The sequence below is a fragment of the Hemitrygon akajei genome, chromosome 1 (assembly GCF_048418815.1).
Source record: "Hemitrygon akajei chromosome 1, sHemAka1.3, whole genome shotgun sequence".
NCBI classification, from domain to species: domain Eukaryota; kingdom Metazoa; phylum Chordata; class Chondrichthyes; order Myliobatiformes; family Dasyatidae; genus Hemitrygon; species Hemitrygon akajei.
This window is the reverse complement of record NC_133124.1, coordinates 39873084-39896045: the sequence shown is the minus strand read 5'-3', so window position 1 is coordinate 39896045 and position 22962 is coordinate 39873084. Positions and strand designations below refer to the sequence as shown.

General features: G+C 40.4%; 1 long non-coding RNA gene across 1 annotated transcript in view; it reads left to right on the top strand.

The window, feature by feature from the left end:
* Nucleotides 1-16498, top strand: part of LOC140725790 (uncharacterized) — a 55655-nt gene extending 39157 nt beyond the window's left edge. The window contains exon 3 of the long non-coding RNA XR_012098461.1: nt 14842-16498. This is a non-coding gene — a long non-coding RNA (uncharacterized lncRNA). The remainder of the gene's footprint in view (nt 1-14841) is intronic.
* Nucleotides 16499-22962: the final 6464 nt, after the last annotated feature.

Below are 22962 nucleotides of genomic sequence, written 5' to 3'. Positions count from 1 at the left end.
GCAGAATATTCTTGACTAAATGAAAGAAGAAATCTCTTTTCATAACGTCAGAGGAGGAAAAGGGAAATGTACCCAAAGAGAAGATTTCAATGGATATGCTGCTGAACCACCAATTGCATGTAATGGTTGCAAATGACATTCTGTATTTTTGAGGATCTGACTGCACGTTATCGCTGCTTCATAGAGGATGCAATTGGATGACAGCGTGACTTTCTCAAATGATTTTATCCTCTATCCAATACTGCCAAAATCTCATGATTGAATTAAAGGTGACATAAGTCTTTGCCTTCTATAAATCCAGATCCTTATATAGAATTCAATCTAATCCTTTTATGGTTTACTGGCTTCCCCAGGGTGTGCAAGACAACAGATATAAAATATATCAAACTAAATAAAGAAGGACTGGCATTATAGGGTGATATCAGAAAAGATTTCAGAGCCAATGAGGCATTTTGTGAACAGTATGGAACACACAATTGCATTGAAAAGCCCTGTATTAAAATTGAAAATGAACAATATGACGAGGAAAATCCTGGACCCATTATACTTACATCAGCATGACTAAACAGAAAGTGCACTGACTTCACTAAATCCGGTGTTACGGATTCAAGCAACAATAAATACATGAGTGAGGCAGGGGTTTTTATAACAAATAACACGTTTATTAAACACTGAAAACAAACCCCCCAAAAGTAAACAAACCACTCACGTAACCGGAAATCAGCTGCTGTGCGGCAGCTTAAACAATTCTTAAAGCAAGGCAGCTCAAACAGTTCTTCAAAGTAGTATTGCAAAAGTTCAAAATGCTTACAGTCCATTTAAGGGAGAGACTTTTTAGGATGATTTAAATTCTCTTTCACGTCGTGTTGCTTCGGTTCCCAAATCAAACTTTTCCCACGAAGAATTTACGTAGGTGGACAAATGGAACGGCTTAAAGGCACTGACCTTTCCTTTACAGAACTGTTCCCAATTCTTTCTGCTATTTCACAGGGATTAACACTAGAACAGTCAATGAATTCCTTCCGAATGAGGATCAAACAAGGTCGAACCTGTTTCACCGTCGAAATCGACTTCCCTCGATCTTTTAACTCCCGAACTCTGATCTTCACTCTCCACTGAATCTCAACCAGCAGTATTGTAAAGAAACTGCTGGCAATGACCTTTTAAGCTTTAGGCATTAGATAAAACTTCATCTTTCAACTAAACTGCGTCATAACATTAAATCACGCAGTGGCATGAAGTCAACATGGCAAATCCAGCCACGAACTGCCCCTCCTCACAGGGAGGGGTCCTCCTTTTATACCCTGTAAAAAAAACCTGTCACATGACCTCTACTGGCGGGAAAATGACATCACTCCACCATCACAAAACCATTACCTCAAGTCCAGTATAGCTTCAACCCCAGTCACGTGACAAGGGTACCACTGTCACGTGTCACGGGTACGTAACACCGGCATTTCAGAACTACTTTTCATATCCAGAGAAATTCATAGATTTGGAATTAGTTATGGTCTTCCACAAGGACACAACTCGAATGATTGTCCCAGGGGGAAGGAAACGTCAAGTCGCAACTTGGTCGGGTGGATATTACCACCATTCCCTCTTCCGACACTGCTTGCCAGGATCAATGAGATCAGTTTAGTAAAAATTTGGGCTCTATGGCAGACCAAAACTGACATTTTGTCTGAGCAGAAAAGTGTGATCTAATCATACAAGCATGTATAGAGAGAAATTTTAACTAGAAGCTTGAAAACATGCTACTATTGAGAGGGTCCAGGTGAAAGAATGGCCACACCAACCCTCCCTATGCATAATACAGAGGCAAAGGCCCTGTCCAAATTCAGTATCCAACTCTTAATTTAGCTCCTTTCAAGATTATGACTCATTACAGCTGACATATTTCGAGCCTTGTTTTAAGCATTTTTTCTTCAAGTGACATCAATGGAACCATTTTATGTACTAGTTTTGGTTTAATAGAGTAAGTGTTATTTTGCGTCTGCAAGATGTGATTCAAGACAACTCCAGATATAATTCAGGATTATGCTTTTTTTTATACTTTGATGATTATGATTATACTTTTTTATGCCAGAGCCTTATCTACATCCTTTGACCCTCATCCTGTCCAACCTTGTTCTTCAACAAAATAAATGGAAAAAAATGACTTCGGTCTTTCACTTGCTGCAATTTTTCCAACTAGTGGGTAAAGTGGTAGCCATTTTTCCCCACATCAAGCTAATGTCCTTTATTAAAATGCCCATTATAAAGCACTTTCCCCAAGCAGTAAAGCTGATCAATAACTCCACCCCAGCACAGCACATCCCCAACCTCCAATACTTCATCATTTCCTGTCAGAGTCATCTTATATGCAGTGTTACGCCTGTGTCCAACTCTGAGGGGCCGAAGGGTCCCAAAGTAGCCCCCTCCTTTTTTGAGAATCGCAAGATCGCTATTAATTCAGGTCAGGAGACCCAGGAAATGAGAGAGAGACGTTTGGAATGTCCTGGCCCCTCAGCGATACAAAGATGGGAAACAGCCATTGTCTCTTGGAGACGGAATTGTGTATTGAGTACTGTGCTATTTATTTGAAGCCCTCAGGGAATGACCAAAAGTGGGCTGGTTGAGGGGAGGCATCCCTCCACCCTGATTGACATCTGAGACCCTTTGAGTCAGGTTAAAAGAGGGTCTGGGGAACAGCCCCTTTAGACGCACCAGAAGAAACGCTAGAAATCCCGTAACAGCGTAATAGCGACTGCCGGTGGAAAGCCCACGTGCGTCCTTTTCCATTTGCCTCGGAATTGGTGGGCCTTACCACGGAAGAACGGCTTTAGCTAAAACAAAGGAGAAATCAGCCCCAACGACTCTCGAAGGATTGACATCATAAAAGGAATGGGCAAGTTTTAAACTCTCTCTCTTGACTCCAACCAAAGGCTACAGCCTGCATGAACTTGAGTGACTTTTATATTTCCATCGGACAATACATTATCCCCTAGACAACGTTACAGCTATTTCTTATTGATTATTATTATACCCGCGCTTTTAGATTTAGTATTGATGATGTATATTATCTGTATGTTTGCATTGATCTTATTTTTGTGTATTTTTACCAATAAATACTGTTAAAAAGTAGTACCATCAGACTTCAACGGACCTCTCTATCTTTGCTGGTAAGTGACCCAGTTACGGGGTACATAACAGCAGACATTCCTGGACCTAGCATCACCTGATGAATACAATCAAATCTATGTATATAAGCTATCTTTATATTTATTGGTTTTTATATATTATTGTGTTCATTATCTTACTGTGTTTTTTTGTGCTGCATTGGATCCGGATAACAATTATTTTGTTCAGCTTTACACTTGTGTACTGGAACTGACATTAAGCAATCTTGGATTTTGAATCTTGTTTCTTGAATTAAGTGCAACAGGATGTACTGAGATTATTCCATTATGTCATTTAAGAAAATTAAGATGAATCAAGTGCAATCATGGTAGTTTGGTAAAAGCTTTACTTTGTCGTCATTTTCCTTCAGCAGATGTCTAGCATTTATACAGAAGCAGAATAGACAGACATTTCAAAATGTCTAGCCAATGTGAAAAAGTAGTTGAAATCTATTATCAAAATGCCTGTGGAACAATCAAATTGTAGAAACAATTTATCCTGGAAGTTAGAAATTTGGACACAATTTGAAACCATGAAGTAGAAGCATTACTGATGCAACATCATTCCAGGACGGTATGAGACCTGGGCATTCACGTGTGCACAGATAACACCTGCAGGAGGTATGCACCACAGGCAGTTTGTGATATCAGCATAAGAAAACAGAAGCAGACAAAGTTCATTCAGCCCCTTACGAAGTGACAATGATTGATCTGCCCCAAGCCTCATCTCTTCTATGCCAGTTGTCCATAGCTGAAAGTTCCGCACAATTTCAAAAATGTATCTATTTCCTCTTTAAACACTCCTATGATCCATCCTCCACAACCCTCTGGTTGAAGAACTATCTGTGAGAATACGTTCCCAAGCACTTCCAATTCAAATAATAGTTCTTAATCGTATAACTATGCCCCTTCATTTGAATTTCTTACACTAGTGGAAGCATCTTACCAGTTACCCTATTTTTGTCTAGGATCTTACATATTTTAGTAAAACCACCTCCCAATCTTCTAATGACCAATGACTATAGATCTATTTTTTTCTGTGCAGTCATCAATGGACGTGCGACCATTTTTGAGCTCACTGCTTAAACTGATGCCTTCCATCACACTTACACATCTGAACTGGCATTCAGCTCAGAACCAGAATCTGGTTTAATATCACTGGCACGTGTCATGAAATTTGTTGTCTTTACAGCAGCAGTACGGTGCAATACATAACAATTGAGAAAAAAACTGTGAATTACAGTAAGTATATATATTATTTTCATATAAAATAGCTAAATTAAATAAGTAGTGCAAAAATAGAAATAAAATATGTAGTGAGGTAGTGTTGATGGGTTCAATGTCCATTCAAAAATCAGATGGGGAAGGGGAAGGAGCTGCTCCTGAATTGTAGAGTTTGTGTATTCATGCTCCTGTACCTCCTTCCTGATGATAACAATGAGAACAAGACATGACCCATAGGATCTTTGCAGCTGCTGCAAAGATCCTCTTGCCCTTCCAGTACCACTAAAGTGGTTCATTTACTACTCACAGTTTAGATGCTAATCAGAATCAAATTTGTTATCACAAACATGAGGAAATCTGCAGATGCTGGAAATTCAAGCAATGCACACAAAATGCTGGTGGAACGCAGCAGGCCAGGCAGCATCTATAGGGAGAAGCACTGTGAACATTTCAGCCCGAGACCCTTCGTCGGGACATTCGGGACATTGGGAGTCCTGATGAAGGGTCTCGGCCTGAAGCATCGACAGTGCTTCTCCCTATAGATGCTGCCTGGCCTGCTGTGTTCCACCAGCATTTTGTGTGTGTTGCTCAAATTTATTATTGTTGACTTATATGATGTGAACTTTGTTGTTTTGCAACAACAACAGTGCAGTGCAAATATATACGATTACTACAAATTACAAAAATAGTGAAAAAGAAAGAAATATTAAGGTTGTGTTCATGGATTGTTCAGAAATTGTACAACTGCCTGGAATTATTTAATATTGCTTAAGTTGACATGTTAGCATTATTTTGCAATTTACCAGTTACTAAATAAATGATACCATTCAGGTTATCTGGCTTCATTTCACTCTTCCTCGCAGCAAGCAGGGGGAGCACACCTTTTTTACGCCTTCTGCTTGTTCTTCTTGTTTTGTTTGTGTTGTGGAAACTGTTGGAGCCTCTGACGTTCAGCTTGGAACTTGATTGAAGGATCCAGTTCTCTGCTTCCTGCTGCGACTTCTCTTTCCCTTTCTCCTATTGTCTACTCTTCCCTCCAATCAGATGCTTTCTTCTCCAGCCCTTTATCTTTCCAACCCACCTGGCTTCACCTATCACCTTCCAGCTATCCTCCTCCCCCTCTTCTGGTGTCTTTCCCCCTTCATTTTCAGACCTGAAGTAGGGCTTGGACCGAAACAGTGACTGTTTGTTCATTTCCATAGATGCTGCCCGGCCTGCTGAGTTCCTCCGGCATTTTGTGTGTGTTGCTTTGCATGTCCTGCACATACAGACTCTGTCGTGCTTGAGATCAGAGAAGACCTCAAACTCACACTGGCAAAATGGAAAAACTGCTGATGCCAGAGAACGTAGAGTGCTTGGGTTTTCGAGTTCATAGGGTGCACTGCATTTACACTGCCTGGTTCAGTGAAGGCCTCGTCACAGCGCGATGTACAGATGCCCTGACTTTACGATGTCAGGTTCAGGGAGTGCAGACCACCGTGTTGGACTACACTATGCACACACGGTGTTCTTGCCGCTGAGTTTACAGGCACACCAGAGTCCAGAGGATTTGAGCACAGGGATTCATATATTAAAATTAAATTGCTGAAGGGCTAAGAACAAAAGAAGAACCAACGTCCATGGCAATGACGGGTATTCCGGACCGGTTGCAAGCTGGGATTCGTGCAGCAGTGATTCGGATGAGGCCTGTTCCTTGCTTGCAATGGCGGGAACTTGACATTTGGGGACCTGCTAAAGGAAAGACTTGCAAGAAGTCAGATATTTGCGAGGGTTGTAGGCCTGGAGATATTCTACGAGGATTAAATCAATGCAATAATTTGAAATAAGATCATACATTTTAAAACCAAATGCCTAATTAACGGAGAGGCAATGTAAATCAGATTTGGTATTGAGTGCGTTGTTGAAAGTCTTGTGTGACCCTGAGGTATTGTAAGGTGGAAAATGGAAGAACACCAAAGTTATATTGCTGGAATGGTTGTGACTAGAATACAGTGGCAAAAATGAGTACCTTGTTAAAAGTAGTGAATGCAAAAAATGATGCCACGTGTTAACTTTTTTTTAAACCTTGATAAGTAGAACTATCCCACCACCCATCACCTACCAACCTCACCTTCAAAAGTAAAAGTAAGCTTTGCCTCTTGTTAATATAGTTTCCAACAAAATTTAAATTATTTAACAATGGGGTTGTGCTGGAGTCATCAATTTTTAATCATCAGTTATTGCTCAGAGCCAGTAGTTCCTTGTCTGTAATATGGTTTCAGAACCAGGAGGGAACTCAGCTCTCTGAAGAAGTAACCTGAAAACTCTAAATCCAATAAACAACATACCTGCCAAGAACATTTTAAAATTTCTAAGTGCCTTTGAACAATAAGCTGGATGGAAGGGATTGTTTGCCATAATCAGTGCTCAAATAGCTGTCTTAATTTTTTTCAGGGCAATAAACTGCACAGGGATTTACTGTTTACTTTCAGACACAATGAACTAGCATCCTTTATTGTTTGGGGCTTAGCTAATCAAATTCAGACAGACAGCATGGAAGAAAATCTAACTTTGTTCTGTAAATATGCAGGACATGTTTGTTCACCGGGAGAAGATCAAATACGGTCACTGGATTATTTGCTATCCATTCTTAAGAAGTGATCATAGCTAGAAGCTGTTTACCTGCAAAACCAAGCTTGATTTTGAAATGAAAAATAAACAACCCGTTACAATCCGCGATTATTTTTTTCTCAGAAAAGACTTGAAAATTAGCTCCATTAAGGTGCTTGGTTTCAAATTGAAGTGGATTCCCAGAAGATTCTCAGTAACTGCAGAGACAAAGCGTAGGTCCACATCCTCCCCCAGGACAATATCTCCAGCTCTGATGCCCTGCGTACCCTCAATCTGGTTGGGCAGTCAGGCACGTCATTTGTATGCCTGATTCCAGACTCTCAACACAATCTGAGCTCTGACATGGTTAGAGCTTTGCGGTGTACAGAAGTAAAGGTTCAAAGAAGTGCTCTCATTCCCAATAACTCTCGGGAATCTCTGATCCATGGTGTCAAGGTGTACACTGGCAATATTGGAACTCAAGTGCAGAGGAAAGACAGACTTCGATGTAGAGATGGTGATGAGAGTTTATTCATAATAATTCCAAAAGAACATTCTCAAAACTAGGAGCCTGCGATTGGCACTAATCAGGCATTCGCTTAAATAATATAAGTATCATGGAATCCCTGAGCCAATCAAAATAAACTTAACAAGCTTAAGCAAAAGGCACCTGGAGACCATATTACAAAGACCGAATCGCTTGGGAAAAGTGCAAGGAATATTAAACAATTAAGAACTGTCATTGGACAAAAATAGCCAATTCTGGTGCTCTAAAAATATCAGTGCCCGATACTCTCTGGCGCCCCACACAGGCCTGAAAAACTCATTACATATGACTATTCTGGACCGTGTTGAAAACCTTCAGTTTCGGAATTAGAGCACACAGAGGCCTTGTGTAGATGGCAGAAGGAACGTTGTACTAACCACCCACCTGCCCCATCAATGGAAGTGTTTGCAATTCCCACACTGACCTCATTTGTACAAAGACAGAAATACTACAAATTATAAATAAACAGTGCAGAAAAAGGAATATTGAAGCAGTGTTAACACGAGGAAATCTGCAGATGCTGGAAATTCAAACAACAACACACACAAAATGCTGGTGGAAGGACCAGGACCAGGAGGAAGCAGTGTTCATTGGTTCATGGACCATTCAGAAATTGGATGGTAGAAGGGAGGAAGTTGTTCCTAAATTGTTGACTGTGGGTCTTGCTTCCTTGACTCCTCTTCAATGGTGGTAATGGAAAGAAAGCACATCCCAGGTGGTGAGGGTCCCGAAAGAGAATTTAAATTAGCTTCTTTTGGAAGGGCCTATATGCACACACGTTGTGTGTGTTGAAAGGGTCAGGTGCAAGATATAAACTGCAATTATTGATGTATTTTTCAGTTTTTTTAAGGGAAGCCATACCTCTGTTTCCACCAGACTTGTATACTATTTTAAAAGCTTTCCCTTTTCTTCTTTCCTACTCTCTACCTTTCTGTGTATTTGTACTTCTTTACAATTTGACATATCCCTTTTTTATAGTTTTGATGACAGGTCTTTGACCTGAAATGTTATCTTTGTTCGGTACAACTGGGTGTTTTTTAAATTTTAGGTTTGCATCATCAGTACTTTGCTATGACCCGAGTTAGGATCTGGAACCATCTAGTCCTATGAGCTCGAGCTATAAATCTGCTTCATCAGTGACTGCTGTGAAAGAGCAGCTGACAACCAGGGAAAGTCCTGGTGACATCCTGGAAAGACAGATGACAGATGACAGAAGGGAAAGGCCCCACTGGGGTTGCCATAGGCTCACAATCCATGGCAGCAGACTCCTCTTGCTTAGGTAGCATATAGGGGTCAACCACTGATGGCTACTAGAACTACAAAATAAGATACCCCCAGAGTCAGTGAGAGTGGGGGTGCAAGATGATATTCCGGTAACACAACATGGCATGACTTCAACTCTGAGATATGAGGTTCCCATCACTCATGTTGAAAAGCTGGAGAGGACAGTTAGTTCCTTCACTAAGAAGTGGATGGGCCTACTAAGGTCGCTAAGTAACACCTGCCTGTATGACAAAGGAGCTCTGAAGCTGCCTGTCACGGGCTGACTGAAGAGTTCAAGAGAGCCAAGGTGAGGCTCAAGATTACTCTCTCAGAATCCTGTGACAGTGTTGTCCAGGATACTGCACAGGGAGAAAGTGGTGTCCAGCAGAGTCAGTAAAACAGGCAGAAGCTGCACTCAGGATGGCAGACATGGTGGGCCAGGTGCAATTAGGAAGAGGGGGTCTTGGAACAGGGTCAAATAGGCCCATTTGACAAAAGGTGACAACACCAAAGCAAAGGCAAGCTAAGGTGGTGGAGGAAGTACAGTGACAGGAGGTATGCAAGAGCGGTGTCCCAGACAAAGACAGTGGACAAGGTGGGAAAACATTGAGAAAAGAAAATTCAGTTGGAAAGACTTATGGGAAAAGGAAGGAAGAAAGATTAGCTTCCTTACAAGTTTATGATGTTCTCCTAACTCCCACAAATCAGAACCAGTGGCTCAATGAACCACCTCTGTGGAAGAACAGCAAACCGCGAGCACATCCTCTCATCTTGCAAAGTAAGCCTTTCTCAAGGAAGATACACATGGAGGCCCAACCAGGCCCTCAGATGTTTGGCATCCATTGTGGAGAAGCAAAGGCTGAGGAACAACTCTAAGCCCCATGTGACTGGAAGAACCACCTTCCCCTTTGTCCAGCAAGGACAGACAGTGCCACCCTCAGTGACACGGTTGGTGTCAGGCATACTGGAACCTGCTCATGACTGGAACATGGCTGCCGACCTTGACAAAGAAGCTCTGAAGCTGCCTGTCACGGGCTGACTGAAGAGTTCGAGAGAGCCAAGGTGAGGCTCAAGATTACTCTCTCAGGCTAATATTTCCCCTGGAGATAACCACTACCACCCTCAGACCAGATTCGGTCTTGTGGTCCATCAGTCTGAAGGCTGCAGTAATCTGAGAGCTCCCGGGGCCCTGGGAAGATGCAGTTTGCGAGGGGTATGACTGGAAACATGTAAGATACACTGAGCTGCCCACAGGTGCTCAGCAACTTGGATGGAAGGTGCAGATTTTTCCGGTAGAGGTTGGCTGCGGAGGATTTGTGGCTACTTCCATGGTCAAATTGCTGAAAGGATTGGGAATCCAGGGCCAGGGCCAGCAGCAAGGTGTAAAAGAACTCTGGGAGGGAGCTGAGTGAAGCAGCCACTGGTTATGGATGAAGACAAGTGACAACAGCTGAGCCCTAAAATGACCCATGAGTGGCCAGATGTGGAGTGGGTGCGCCTGGGACTCCGGGTCACACTGTTGAGCTCTCCGGAAATGTAACAGGTTTAAACTGATAAAACATTTAGTAAGGGGGGTGCCCACCTGATGATCCCTGGGAAGCATCTGCCACCCACCAAGCCCCACCCCAAGATCTCTATGCTAGGACCTGAGTTAAGATCTGCTTATCAAAGGGATTGAAATATCTAGTCCTATGAGCTTGAACTATAACATTTCTCAGAAATATTTCTCTAGAAGATGAAAAATTGCTGCCTTGAATATGTGTTTTTTTCTCTCAGATTGAGTATTAAGTACACATTTTTCAATTATCTTGCTATATTGTCTCTTTTTTTTTTAACTTTTCCAGTCTGGCTATAACTGTTTGAAGGGAGTTATCACAATGTTCTGTGATTATAATTAACATTTTCTTAAGGGTTTTAAATTCAAGGTAAAATTCTGGCAGAAAATAATTGGCAGAGATGAATATTCATTTCCTGTTACATATTATGAAAATAACTCATAAATATTCAAACTACAAAAACCTATCATTTATTTTGATACATACTTTGAGCAATGCAACACAATCAAGGGCCACTGTAACCAAAATAATCAGAGCTTTCAATTGAATTTCTCTCCAGATTAAAAAAAAACATATTACAAGTCTGAAATAGGAATAGAAAATATGAGCAAAGTGGATCTGGTCTGAAATGTTCTCTTTATTCCTGCTGCCCATAGTTAACAAAAAGAGGTTAATACCTTAATGTTCTGAGTTGAAATTATACTCCTAATTGGTTACAAATGTGAACCTGTCTTGACCAATGTTCTAATCGTCTTATAACAAGTCTTTTATGTTTTCCATTAAATAACTGTGCAATTTGAAATGAATAAATTAACATAATTGTTACACATTTTGCACAACTATGATTTCAGAGTCCTTCTTGGTGTCTCTCACATATTAAGCATTTACAGCTGAAGATTCAACATCATTTTTATTTTTATTTCTAACAAGCTATGCTGTAACTTTCCTTACTGTCTTTTTAATTTTCTAACAGTCATATGGTAATGATGATAATTTAGTAAGTTTGACCAAATGAGGTCAATGAAATGAGGTCTTAAGAAATAATTTAAAATAAATAAATATTTTATTTCACTTTGGCATGGCTAAAAATTTACATCTATCATTTGATCATTTCAAATAAATATTAATGTGAGCACAGAGCTGTCAGACAATAAGGAGACATTAAAGGTTATATTTTCTGAGTCCATACCTGTAGTGAGATACCTATCTTCATTGCTACTGGTGTCTGCCTTAAAAATACAAATGGAGCAATTAAGATATTAATGCACAGGCTTAAAAAACCCTTAATTACAATTGAAACATAAATTGCTGGCAACACACGGCATCTAGAAGAAACATAAATTAATCTTGAATCATGTCCTAATCTTGATGAGACATGATTGAAATTACTATATTGGAGCATAAATCATTTTAAGTAAGGCTGCATCAGCTCATGCTAAAGTGATAAAATATTTTAAAAGAAGGAAATTTAGACCAAGGAGTTCTGTGTGCTTAACATTTCCATTTATATTGTCTTGTCCCCTCTCAGTATTTGGTGAAGGATTGTTTCATGATTCCTGGAGTGCAGAAGTGCTGCTGGACCATTAACATCATGGCCCACGTACTTTGAAAGTCTGATCACTCTGGCTGTCCATGTTGACAAGTGCCTTATGGAACAACCCTCCACGTCACCAGCCAGGACCCCAGCTCAGCCAATCAGCAAGTGGAGAACTTTCTGTTAAGCTTCGCAGATTCTAACCCCTATAAGGTGGACTCTTGTCCTTACAATCTACCTGATTGTGACCTTGCACCTTGCTGTCTACCTACACTGTACTTACTCTTTAACACGTTATTCTGCACTCTCTTATTGTTTTACCTTGCACTTCCTCACTGTTTTAATGAATTGATCTGTATGGACAGCATACAAGACAAATTTTTCCCTGTGACAATAATAAAACAGTTTATCAATTTACCAATTTACTAAGCCAGCCAGAGTATGTTGCTGCATCCATTTTTATTGTGGTCAATTACTTTTTCACTGTACAGGCATTGCAAAAATTCAATTCTGATGCAATTGGAAATAAAAAGTAATAAAAATAAATAATATACACAAGAGATTCTGCAGATGCTGAAAATGTCCTGTGAAGAATAAGAATTTCAGAATGTATTCTGTATACATTTCTCTGATATTAAATTAAACTTAAAACTATAGAAGGGTCTCAGTTCAAAACATCAATTCTTTATTCCTCTCCATAGATGCTGTATGACCTATTGAGTTCCTCTAGCATTTTGTGTGTGTTATAAATAAAAATAGATTCTTAAGTCTCTTCACCCATATCCTCACAAATGAAACAAAGAGTGGGAGTAAATGGAACCTTTTCAGAATGGCAGGCAGTGACTAGTGGGGTACCGCAAGGCTCAGTGCTGGGACCCCAGTTGTTTACAATATATATTAATGATTTAGACGAGGGAATTAAATGCAGCATCTCCAAGTTTGCGGATGACACGAAGCTGGGCAGCGGTGTTAGCTGTGAGGAGGATGCTAAGAGGATGCAGGGTGACTTGGATCGGTTAGGTAAGTGGGCAAATTCATGGCAGATGCAATTTAATGTGGATAAATGTGAGGTTATCCACTTTGGTGGAAAGAACAGGAAAACAGATTATTATCTGAATGGTGGCCGATTAGGAAAAGGGGAAGTGCAACGAGACCTGGGTGTCATTGTACACCAGTCATTGAAGGTGGGCATGCAGGTACAGCAGGCAGTGAAAAAGGCAAATGGTATGTTGGCATTCATAGCAAAAGGATTTGAGTACAGGAGCAGGGAGGTTCTACTGCAGTTGTACAAGGCCTTGGTGAGACCGCACCTAGAGTATTGTGTGCAGTTTTGGTCCCCTAATCTGAGGAAAGACATTCTTGCCATAGAGGGAGTACAAAGAAAGTTCACCAGATTGATTTCTGGGATGGCAGGACTTTCATATGAAGAAAGACTGGATCGACTAGGCTTATACTCGCTGGAATTTAAAAGATTGAGGGGAATCTTATTGAAACGTATAAAATTCTAAAGGGATTGGACAGGCTAGATACAGGAAGATTGTTTCCGATGTTGGGGAAGTCAGAACGAGGGGTCACAGTTTAAGGATAAAGGGGAAGCCTTTTAGAACCGAGATGAGGAAAAACTTCTTCACACAGAGAGTGGTGAATCTGTGGAATTCTCTGCCATAAGAAACAGTTGAGGCCGGTTCATTGGCTATATTTAAGAGGAAGTTAGATATGGCCCTTGTGGCCAAAGAGATCGGGGGTATGGAGAGAAAGCAGGTACAGGGTTCTGAGTTGGATGATCAGCCATGATCATACTGAATGGTGGTGCAGGCTTGAAGGGCCGAATGGCCTACTCCTGCACCTATTTTCTATGTTTCTATGTAAACTTCTCATTGCTCTAACCACCTTCAAAAGACCAGAGTGAAAAAAAAAGACAGGCTATAAAAATCTGGGCGTGATAAATCTCGTCGCAAACTCATAAAATTCATAGCTGTTCATTCACTGCATAGTTGAGTACCAGACAAGTGGTGCATCTCGCAGAAATCAAGTTTCAAACAGAGGTATTTTCCCTTCGATCCTTCTTAACAATGAAATTTATATGTTCTTTTTTACAACATAGAATACATGTCAGGCTTCACTAGGTCATTTATGATTCTGATTTGAAATGGGCTGATGTGAAATCAAGGATATGTAATATTTACAAACAGCTTCACCACTCATATCTTCCTTACAGACCACTCTGGTTACAAATAATGATGAGGATACCAAGAGAAATATTTCAAGAGGTTTGTTTGAGGTTGCCAGAAGGATCAGTCTGTTTAAAGCAGTAGCTGGATACTTAAGATTTTGTTGGGTTCCGATTCTGAAGGGAGGGTTGTTTGTGTTTACTGTCACTGGATTATGAAACTAACAGCATCTTGCCAAGTAGTCAAATTCAATAACAACCGGAAAAATTCAGAAACTGCTGTCAGTGATCCCTTCCTCATCGACATGGATTGTTATTGTAACCTCTTCTGCATAATCAATGAAGAACAGTAAATCAAGAACTTCAATTAATTCTTCCTAATTCACTGTTTAAAAATGTACTGAAAATAAACCACTTTACTCCATGAAGAATAAATGAGCTTCTAATAATACATTAATCTACAACTCTGCCAATTTATTTCTCAGACCCAGAAAAGATATGGATTATCATTCACTTGGATATTTTTTGATATAGAACATAGCTTTTATTTTTATTATTTCATATTTATTATTTCAGATTGACGAAGGAGAGCTGAACACTTAACAGAGAAAGCAGCACATAAATAATTGAATAAGGTAGATCACAATGAAAGCAATATTAAAACATGGATGCCTAGCCAGAGAGTTCCTTTGATCCATATCAATCCAGTGTGCTTGACCTGATATATCACCAATTATTCCCATTTCTCATGAACGGTCAAACATCTGAAATATTAACAATGTTTCCCTCTTTTACAGATGCTGCTTAACTGAATGTTTCCTTGTACTCAAACCCTCAACCTTCGATATTCAAATGCCCTGCAAACCTCAGGAATGTTACAGCTCTTTGACTCCAGCCTGTTATGCATCGTCCCTCAGCTCTGCTGTACTTTTGGCTGCCACGTCTTTGGGTCATTATCTGTGAAAATTACCCTGTAGACTTCTCCACTTGCCCATTCCTTCATGGAATCACAGAGTAGTTACAGCAGAGAAGGAAAGCATTTGACCCATTAATTCCTTACTATCTCTATATAAGAGCAATTCTTTGCCCCATGCCCTGCAGTGTGGAGGTTGAGAACTTTATGTTCCTTGGAGTTAAACCATGTTGGCACCATAGCCAAGAAAGCTCACCAATACCTCTACTTCCTCAAGATGCTAAAGAAGTTTGGCATGTCATCTTTGACCCTCACTATTTTTTATAAATACACCACTGACAGCATCCTATCCAGATGCATCATGGCTGGGGGCATGCATCTATTCTGCCTGAGACATCAAGAAACTGGAAGGAGTTGTGGACACAACTCAATGCATCATGGAAACCAACCTCTTCTCCATGGACTCTGTGCACACCGCTCACTGCCTTAGTAAAGCAGCCAGCATAATCAAAGTCTTTACTCACCTCAGACACTCTTCCTTCTCCTTCCTCCTATCAGTCAGAAGATACAAAAGCCCGAAATCATGTACCACCAGGCACAAGGACAGCTCTTATCCTGTTGTTATAAGATTATTGAATGACCCTAGTATGTTAAGGATGGACTCTTGATCACCTGCGCTGTGTACATTACATCACTCCTGGAGTCCTTTGGCTCACTGTCTTTTAAAAATAATATAATGTCAAAGGTTGGTTTACAGGTTCATCAGCTTATCAAGGAGGCAAATAGAATGTCAGACTTCATTGAGAGAAGGATTGAATTTAGGAGTGAAAGCTTATGTTGCCACTGAACAGGGTACTGGTGAGGATGCAGCTGGAGTACTATATGCTTAATTTTGAAAATATTTATCGGCTTTGGAGGAGGTGCAGAGGAGGTTCACCAGCCGGATTCCGGAGATGAGGATAGATTGAGTCCCCTGGGACTATATTTGCTGGAATTCTGAAGGATGAGAGGGGATTTTATAGAAACATAAAATTATGACAGAAGATAGAGGCAGGGAAGTTGTTTCCACTGGGAAGTGAGACTAGAACCAAGGAACACAGCCGCACGATTTGGGAGGTAAGATTAAAGATGAAAATGAAGAACAACTGCTTTTTCCAGAGAGTAGTATATCTGTAGTGAATCTGTTTAATTCTCTGCTCAGCAGTGAAGGTTACCTCATTAACTATATGTAAGACACAGTTAGGTTTTTTCGTAGTAAGGGAATTAAGGGTTATGAGAAAAAGGCAGGTAGGTAGAGCTGAGACCATGCAGATCAATCATTATCTTAATGAATGGCGGAGCGGGCTTGATGGGCAAGATGGCTTTTTCCTGCTCCTATTTCTTATCCTCTTACATTCTTATAATGGAGAGAGGGAGTTTGGTTTATGTAAACCCATTCATTCTGACAATGCACCGTGTGACAGTGTAACTATGTATGTACCCATTCTATTGCAGTGTTTATAGATTAAAGAATTTAAAAATAATTATAGTTTTTAAAGTTAAAAGATGCCTCAAATGTTTGCCAGTATAACAGTACATTGAAAAGGTGTGTGGTAATTAATAAAAATGAAAGAAATACTACCCATTTACTGCCTCTGAAATTTTTGACCTTGCCTTTTAAGTTCCAGTCAACAAGGTAATGCAAATTCTAGAGATAATTAGAATTAGGATCTACTAGAAAAGCCCTTGGAGTAAATAAATCTAAAGTATCAGACATGCAGTTTCTGTTTGATTAGTAATGCATCTTCTTTAAAAACAATAACTGTCTGTGACATCCAAGGTACGTAGTGACTATTACATCACTAAAAGAGTTAGAACAAAATGTCCTTCCACTGTTGTCTCTTCCTTTCCCCAATGTGTTGATTGGTTATGAATATTGAAGAACTATTCCATTAATGTTGGTGACTTACCAATTCTTCAATGACAGGATTACAGATAAACCTAGTGCTGACCTAGACTATATCCACACATTTTCATTTTCCAGCTAAAGGACACCGACTCAGCAACCCTCCAGTCTATCTCAAGAAAGTAATAATATAATGTCCTGCATTGCTTAATCATCAGAGAAGTGACTGAATTCACCTCCAAACTTGAGAGAAGCTAATCATAGAGATCTAGCCATTTCTCTTCATGGATAATGCCTGAATTATTCAACAATGCTTCACCAGGATTTCCAAGTCCCTTCACATCCTCACCCCTCACTCTCTGTACCTCCTCCAGACTTAAAAACCTAGAGAAACTGTAGTGCTTCCGCTCCAGGCATACCCAGTGCCTTTACTGAACCAATGGTGCAAATTTCATCTTTTATGACATCACTTGACTGTCAGATGTCAGTTCTTAGAACATAGAACTTAGAACAATACAGCACGGTTCAAGGTCTTTGGCCCACAATGTCGTGCCAACATTTTAACCTACTCTAAAAACAATCCAAACCTGTCCTCTTACACAACCTATTTTTCTATCATCCAAGTGCCTATCAGAGAGTTTCTTAAATGCTCCTAATGTATCTGCTTCTACCACCACCTTTGGCAGAGTGTTCCACTCACCCACCATTCTTTGTGAAAAAAATATAACTCTGACATCCACCATGTACTTTCTTCCTTGCATAATGCTCCCATGTATTTGCTATTTCCACCCTTGGAAAAAAATCTCTGGCTATCCACTCTGATATGCATCTTACCATCTTGTACACCTCTATCAAGTAAACTCTCATCCTCCTTCACCGCAAAGACAAAAGGCCAAGGTTGTTCAACCTATCTTCATATGACACACCTTCTAGTTCAGGCAGCATTCAGCTAAATCTTGTCTGCACACTCTCTAAAGCTTCCACATCCTTCCTATAATGAGGCGACCAAAACTGAACACAGTATTCCATAAGACCATAAGATATAGGAGCAGAATTAGGCCATTAGGCCATTGAGTCTGCCCCAACATTTGATCATAGCTGATCCATTTCCCCCTCAGGCTCAATCTACCTTCACGTCATAAACCTTCATGCCTTGACTAATTAAGGATCTATCAAACTCTGCCTTAAATATACCTAATGACTTGGCCCACGCAGCCACCTGTGACAGTGAATTCCAGACTCACCACTCTCTTACTATAGAAATTCCTTTTCATCTCCATTCTAAATAGATGTACCTATATCCTAAGGCTATGTCCTTTGGTCCTAGACTCTCCCACCATAGGATACATCTTCTCCACATCCACTCTATCGAGGGCTTTCAACATTTGTTAGGTTTCAATGAAATCCCCCCTCATTCTTCTGAATTCTAGTGGGTACAAGCCCAGAGTCATCAAATGCTCCACATATGATAAGCCTTTCAATTCCAGAATCATTTTCCTGAACTCCCTTTGAACCCTCACCAATGACAGAAAATCATTTCTTAGATAGGGTGCCCAAAGCTGCTCAGAATACTCTAAGTCAGGACTCACCAGTGTCTTATAGAGCCTCAAATTTACATCCTTGCTTTTATATTCTATTCCTCACAAAATGAATGCTAACCTTCCTCACCACCAACTCAACCTGCAAATTAACCTTTCGAGAATCCTGCCAAAGGACTCCCTTTGTACCTCCGATTTTTAAAAAATTTCTCTCCATTTAGAAAATGTATACACTTTTGCTTTTCTAAGTGCATGACCATACACTTCCCGATACTGCGTTCCAGCTGCTGCTTCCTTGCCCATTCTCCTAATCTGTCTACATTCTTCTTCAGCCTCTCTGCTTCCTCAACACCTTATGACCCTCCACCTATTGTTGTATTGTCTGCAAACTTGGCCACAAAGCTATCAATTCCATCATCCAAATTATTGACATATAATGTCAGAAAAAAGTGGCCCCAACACAGACCCCTGTGGAACACCACTAGTCAATGGCAGCCAACCAGAAAAGGCCCCTTTTATTCCCACTCTTTGCCTCCTGCCAATCAGTCAATGCCCTATCTATGCTAGTATCTTTCCTCTAATACTATGGGCTCTTAACTTATTAAGCAGCCTCATGTGTGGAACTTTGTCAAAGGCCTTCTGAAAATCCAATTTCACAATATTCACCAACTCTCTTTTGCCTATCATGTTTGTTATTTCTTCAAAGAATTCCAACAGATTTGTCGAAAGATCTTCCCTTAAGGAAACCATGCTGACTTTGGCCTCCTTTATCATGTGCCTCCAAGTACCCCAAAACCAGATCCTTAAAAATTGACTCCAACATCTTCCCAACCACTGAGAACAGACTAATAGGGCTATAATTTCCTTTCTTCTGCCTCCCATATTTAATTGAAGAGTGGAGTGACATTTGCAATTTTCCAGCCCTCTGGAACCATGCCAGAATCTACTGATTCTTGAAAGATCATTACTAATGCCTTCACGGTCTCTTCAACCACTTCTTTCGGAACCCTGGGGTGTACACCATGTATGGTGTAACCAACGTTTTCTAGAGATACACATAACCTTGTGGCTCTTGAACTCAATCCCTCTACTAATGGAGGCCAACACACCACATGCCTTCGTAAACCACCCTATCAACTTGAGTGGCAACTTTGTGAGATCTATGGACTTGTATCCCAAGATCCCTGTTCCTCCCCACTGCCAAAATTCCTGCCATTAACCCTGTATTCTGCCTTCAAATTTGACCTTCTAAAATTATTCACTTCACACTTTTCTGGATTGCATTCCATCTGCCACTTCTCAGCCCAGCTCTGCATCCTGTCAATATGCAATTTTAACTTGCAACAACCCTCCACACCATCCGGAACTCTACCAACCTTCATGCCATCTGCAGACTTACGAACACACCCGTCCACTTCCTCATTCAGGTCAGTTATAAAAATCACAAAGAGCAGGGATCTTGGAAGAGACTCCCTGTTACTATTACTATTCTGTTTCTATTCTTTGGGCTGATGAGATTGCAAAAATCATTGACAAGGTGCAGTAATCTCTTCTTTCACTTCCCATTGTAATCTGGAGACTATCCTATCTGGCCCAGGGGGCTTATCTCTGGTATCTTTGGGATCTCTACATCCGACAACAGTGATGTCATAAAGTGACATAGTACCAATCACATTGCTGAATTCTCACAGGTAGCAAAAATAAAGCAAATATTTGCTCAACAAAATATGAACATTGTTATGGTCCGGTCCCAAACTTGCATTCTGGTTCTTGATCCTGTCCGTGGACTCCGGACTCCGGGTCTTGTAGCCGTCCCTCCTTTCACCTTTGAGGCAATTAGTCACACCTGTGGATCATCGTGGCTTGTTGGGGCTCAAGGAGGCGCACCTGATGCCCATCGGCTGGCGGTGTATATAGGGGGCTCTGGGACTGAGTGGAGTTGGTGGGTTGTCCTGCTTATCCTGGCTTGGAGTTATTCCTGGTTAAAGGTGAGTTCTTTGAGTAAGTCTGTCAGGCACCCTGGACCTAGTTCCCTTTCTATCCCTTGCTTCTGTTGGATAAGCCTGGCTGGACTACTGTTGCCTGGTGGGGGACTCTGTCCCTTTCTATCCCTTGCTGCAGATGGTTTGTGCCTTGCAACCTACCCAGGTGCCCTGTGACCTGCTCAGGCCCCTGTGTTCCTGCCTGGGAGGTCTGGGCCCGGCCTAGGAGTTATGCAGCCTTCCCAGTGAACTCTGGGATCCTCCTGCCTTGCCTGAACTCTAAGACTCTCTTGGAACCCCAGCATCACCTTGAACGTCACGTCCCTCACGCACACCATGGTCTCCACATCTTGTCTCTTGTTTAGTTGTTTCTGTCCTGCCCCTAGTACTTCAGTGCCTGTGTCCTGTGCTTGGGTCCAGCCTCCTGTCCCCTTATGACAAACATATGTAAACAAATTTATTTGAACTAAAACTAAATTTTGTTTTCAGTTTCAGAGTAATCATTTTATTACTTTAGAACACTAAAATGTGAAACAATTTATCTGCAGGAAAGATTCTAAATATAAATTTCAGTTGTATTTGGGGCCAGAGAGTTCATAATACAGTATTTATAATTTTGCACTATTAACAATAAAGTAACAGTTAATTGAACAAGGATTTTTTAAAAATAAGAACAGTTAACCTGTAAGTGAAGCTATTATCAGATTCATTAATTTATGTTGATTGCACCATAGGATACTGCAAATGAGCTCAATGTGAAACAACGAGAAGAATGTATTGTGCCTTCTGGATTTCTGCATTTATCTTATGTGCATATGCCAAATGTCACTATCATATTCTCCACTTTATATTAGTGAATTCTGATATCTTCTGATTCAAATACCAATTTCACATTGTTTTTGCACAGCAAACTAAAGCACTTTTTAAAAATTTATTTTGAAAATACTGTCATTTATAGAGGAAATGAAGAGATTATTGCAAGAAATTAAACATACTGTAGCCCCATCAGGAGGGGCATCCATAGACCTTAACAGAATGTTAATTAACTTGTGCTGTTCTCTGGACAACCAAGTACAAAACTAAACTTTGGATTAAGCATGAATATTGAGGACTTGAAGGATTTTGAACCCAATTAAAAAGATTCAGCAAGTTGGTAGGTGAAGGCAGCATCAGCTATCAAGTCCTGAAAAGCTAATTTTGCTTCTAGCGCTCTATCCATATTTAGAAGCAGGGAATAAAATCTTGGAAAATGGTTAGAAGGCAGCATATTAATGTTTGCATCCGAAGCATTAAAACATTCTGTGCTCTATAAGCTAACAATTGTTAACATATAACATCTGTGAAACCTGCTGAATGTCTAAAATGAATCTGGTAAAGGGTCATTGGCCTGTTAATGCTGATTCTCTCCACTGATGTTAGCTACTGATTTCCAGCTCTTTGTTTTTATTTTATATTTCCAGCATTCACAATTTTAATTTCTCCCTTTTCTGTTGCTCTTAAATTAAATTTTTTGGTTTAGTGCAAAAACATAATATAGTTGTTACTTGAAGCTCACAGGTGGAACCTACTTTGCATCAAGAAATAAAATACAAAGGCCACGCATATGGGATACAAAACCAAAAGCTGGAAAGATAGTTATTAGGCAAATCGTGTTTCAGTTTGTCTGTAGCATGTAGGAAAGATAAATGTTAAGACACTATGTTACTTTGTCTTTGACATTGGTAACTTCAGCAATTTGCCTATTGCCACAAGACCTAGACAACAGCAATGCATGTTCTCAACATTAACTAGCAAGCTTCAAAACCTGGGCCTCTTTATCTCCCTCTGCAACTGAATCTTTGACTTCCTCATCAGGAGACAGTAGTTAGTAGTGATCAGTAATAACATCTTCTAGCTGACAATCACCACAGGCACACCTTAAGAATGTGCTCTTTGCACATTAATCCACACTGTCTAGCCTCATGATTGTGTGACTAGGCATAGCTCAAACACTGTCTATAAATTTGTTGATGAAACCACCTTTGTCAGAATTCCAGATGGCAACAAGGTGTACAGGAGCAAGATGGATTGGTTGATTGAGTACCAGTGTCAGAGATTTGGCATGTCAACAAATACATTCAAAAACATCTCCATGGTACAACTATAGAGCATTCTGACAGGCTGCATCACTGTCTTGTATGGAGGGGCTACTGCACAGGACTGAAAGAAGCTGCAGGAGTTTGTAAATCTAGTCAGCTCCTTCTTGGGTACTAGCCTACAAATTACCCAGGACATCTTTAGGGAGCGGTGTCTCAGAAATGCAGCGTCCATTATTAAGGACCTCCAGCACCCAGGGCATGCCCTTTTCTCACTGTTACCATCAGGTAGGAGGTACAGAAGCTTGAAGGCACACACTCAGCGATTCAGGAGCAGCTTCTTCCCTCTGCCATCCAATTCCTAAATAGACATTGAATCTTTGGACACCTCTTCACTTTTTTTAAATAAACAGTATTTCTGCTTTTGCACTTATTAAAATCTATACAATATACATAATTGATTTACTTTATTTTATTTATTATTTTTCCTTTTCTCTGCTAGATTATGTATTGTATTGAATTGCT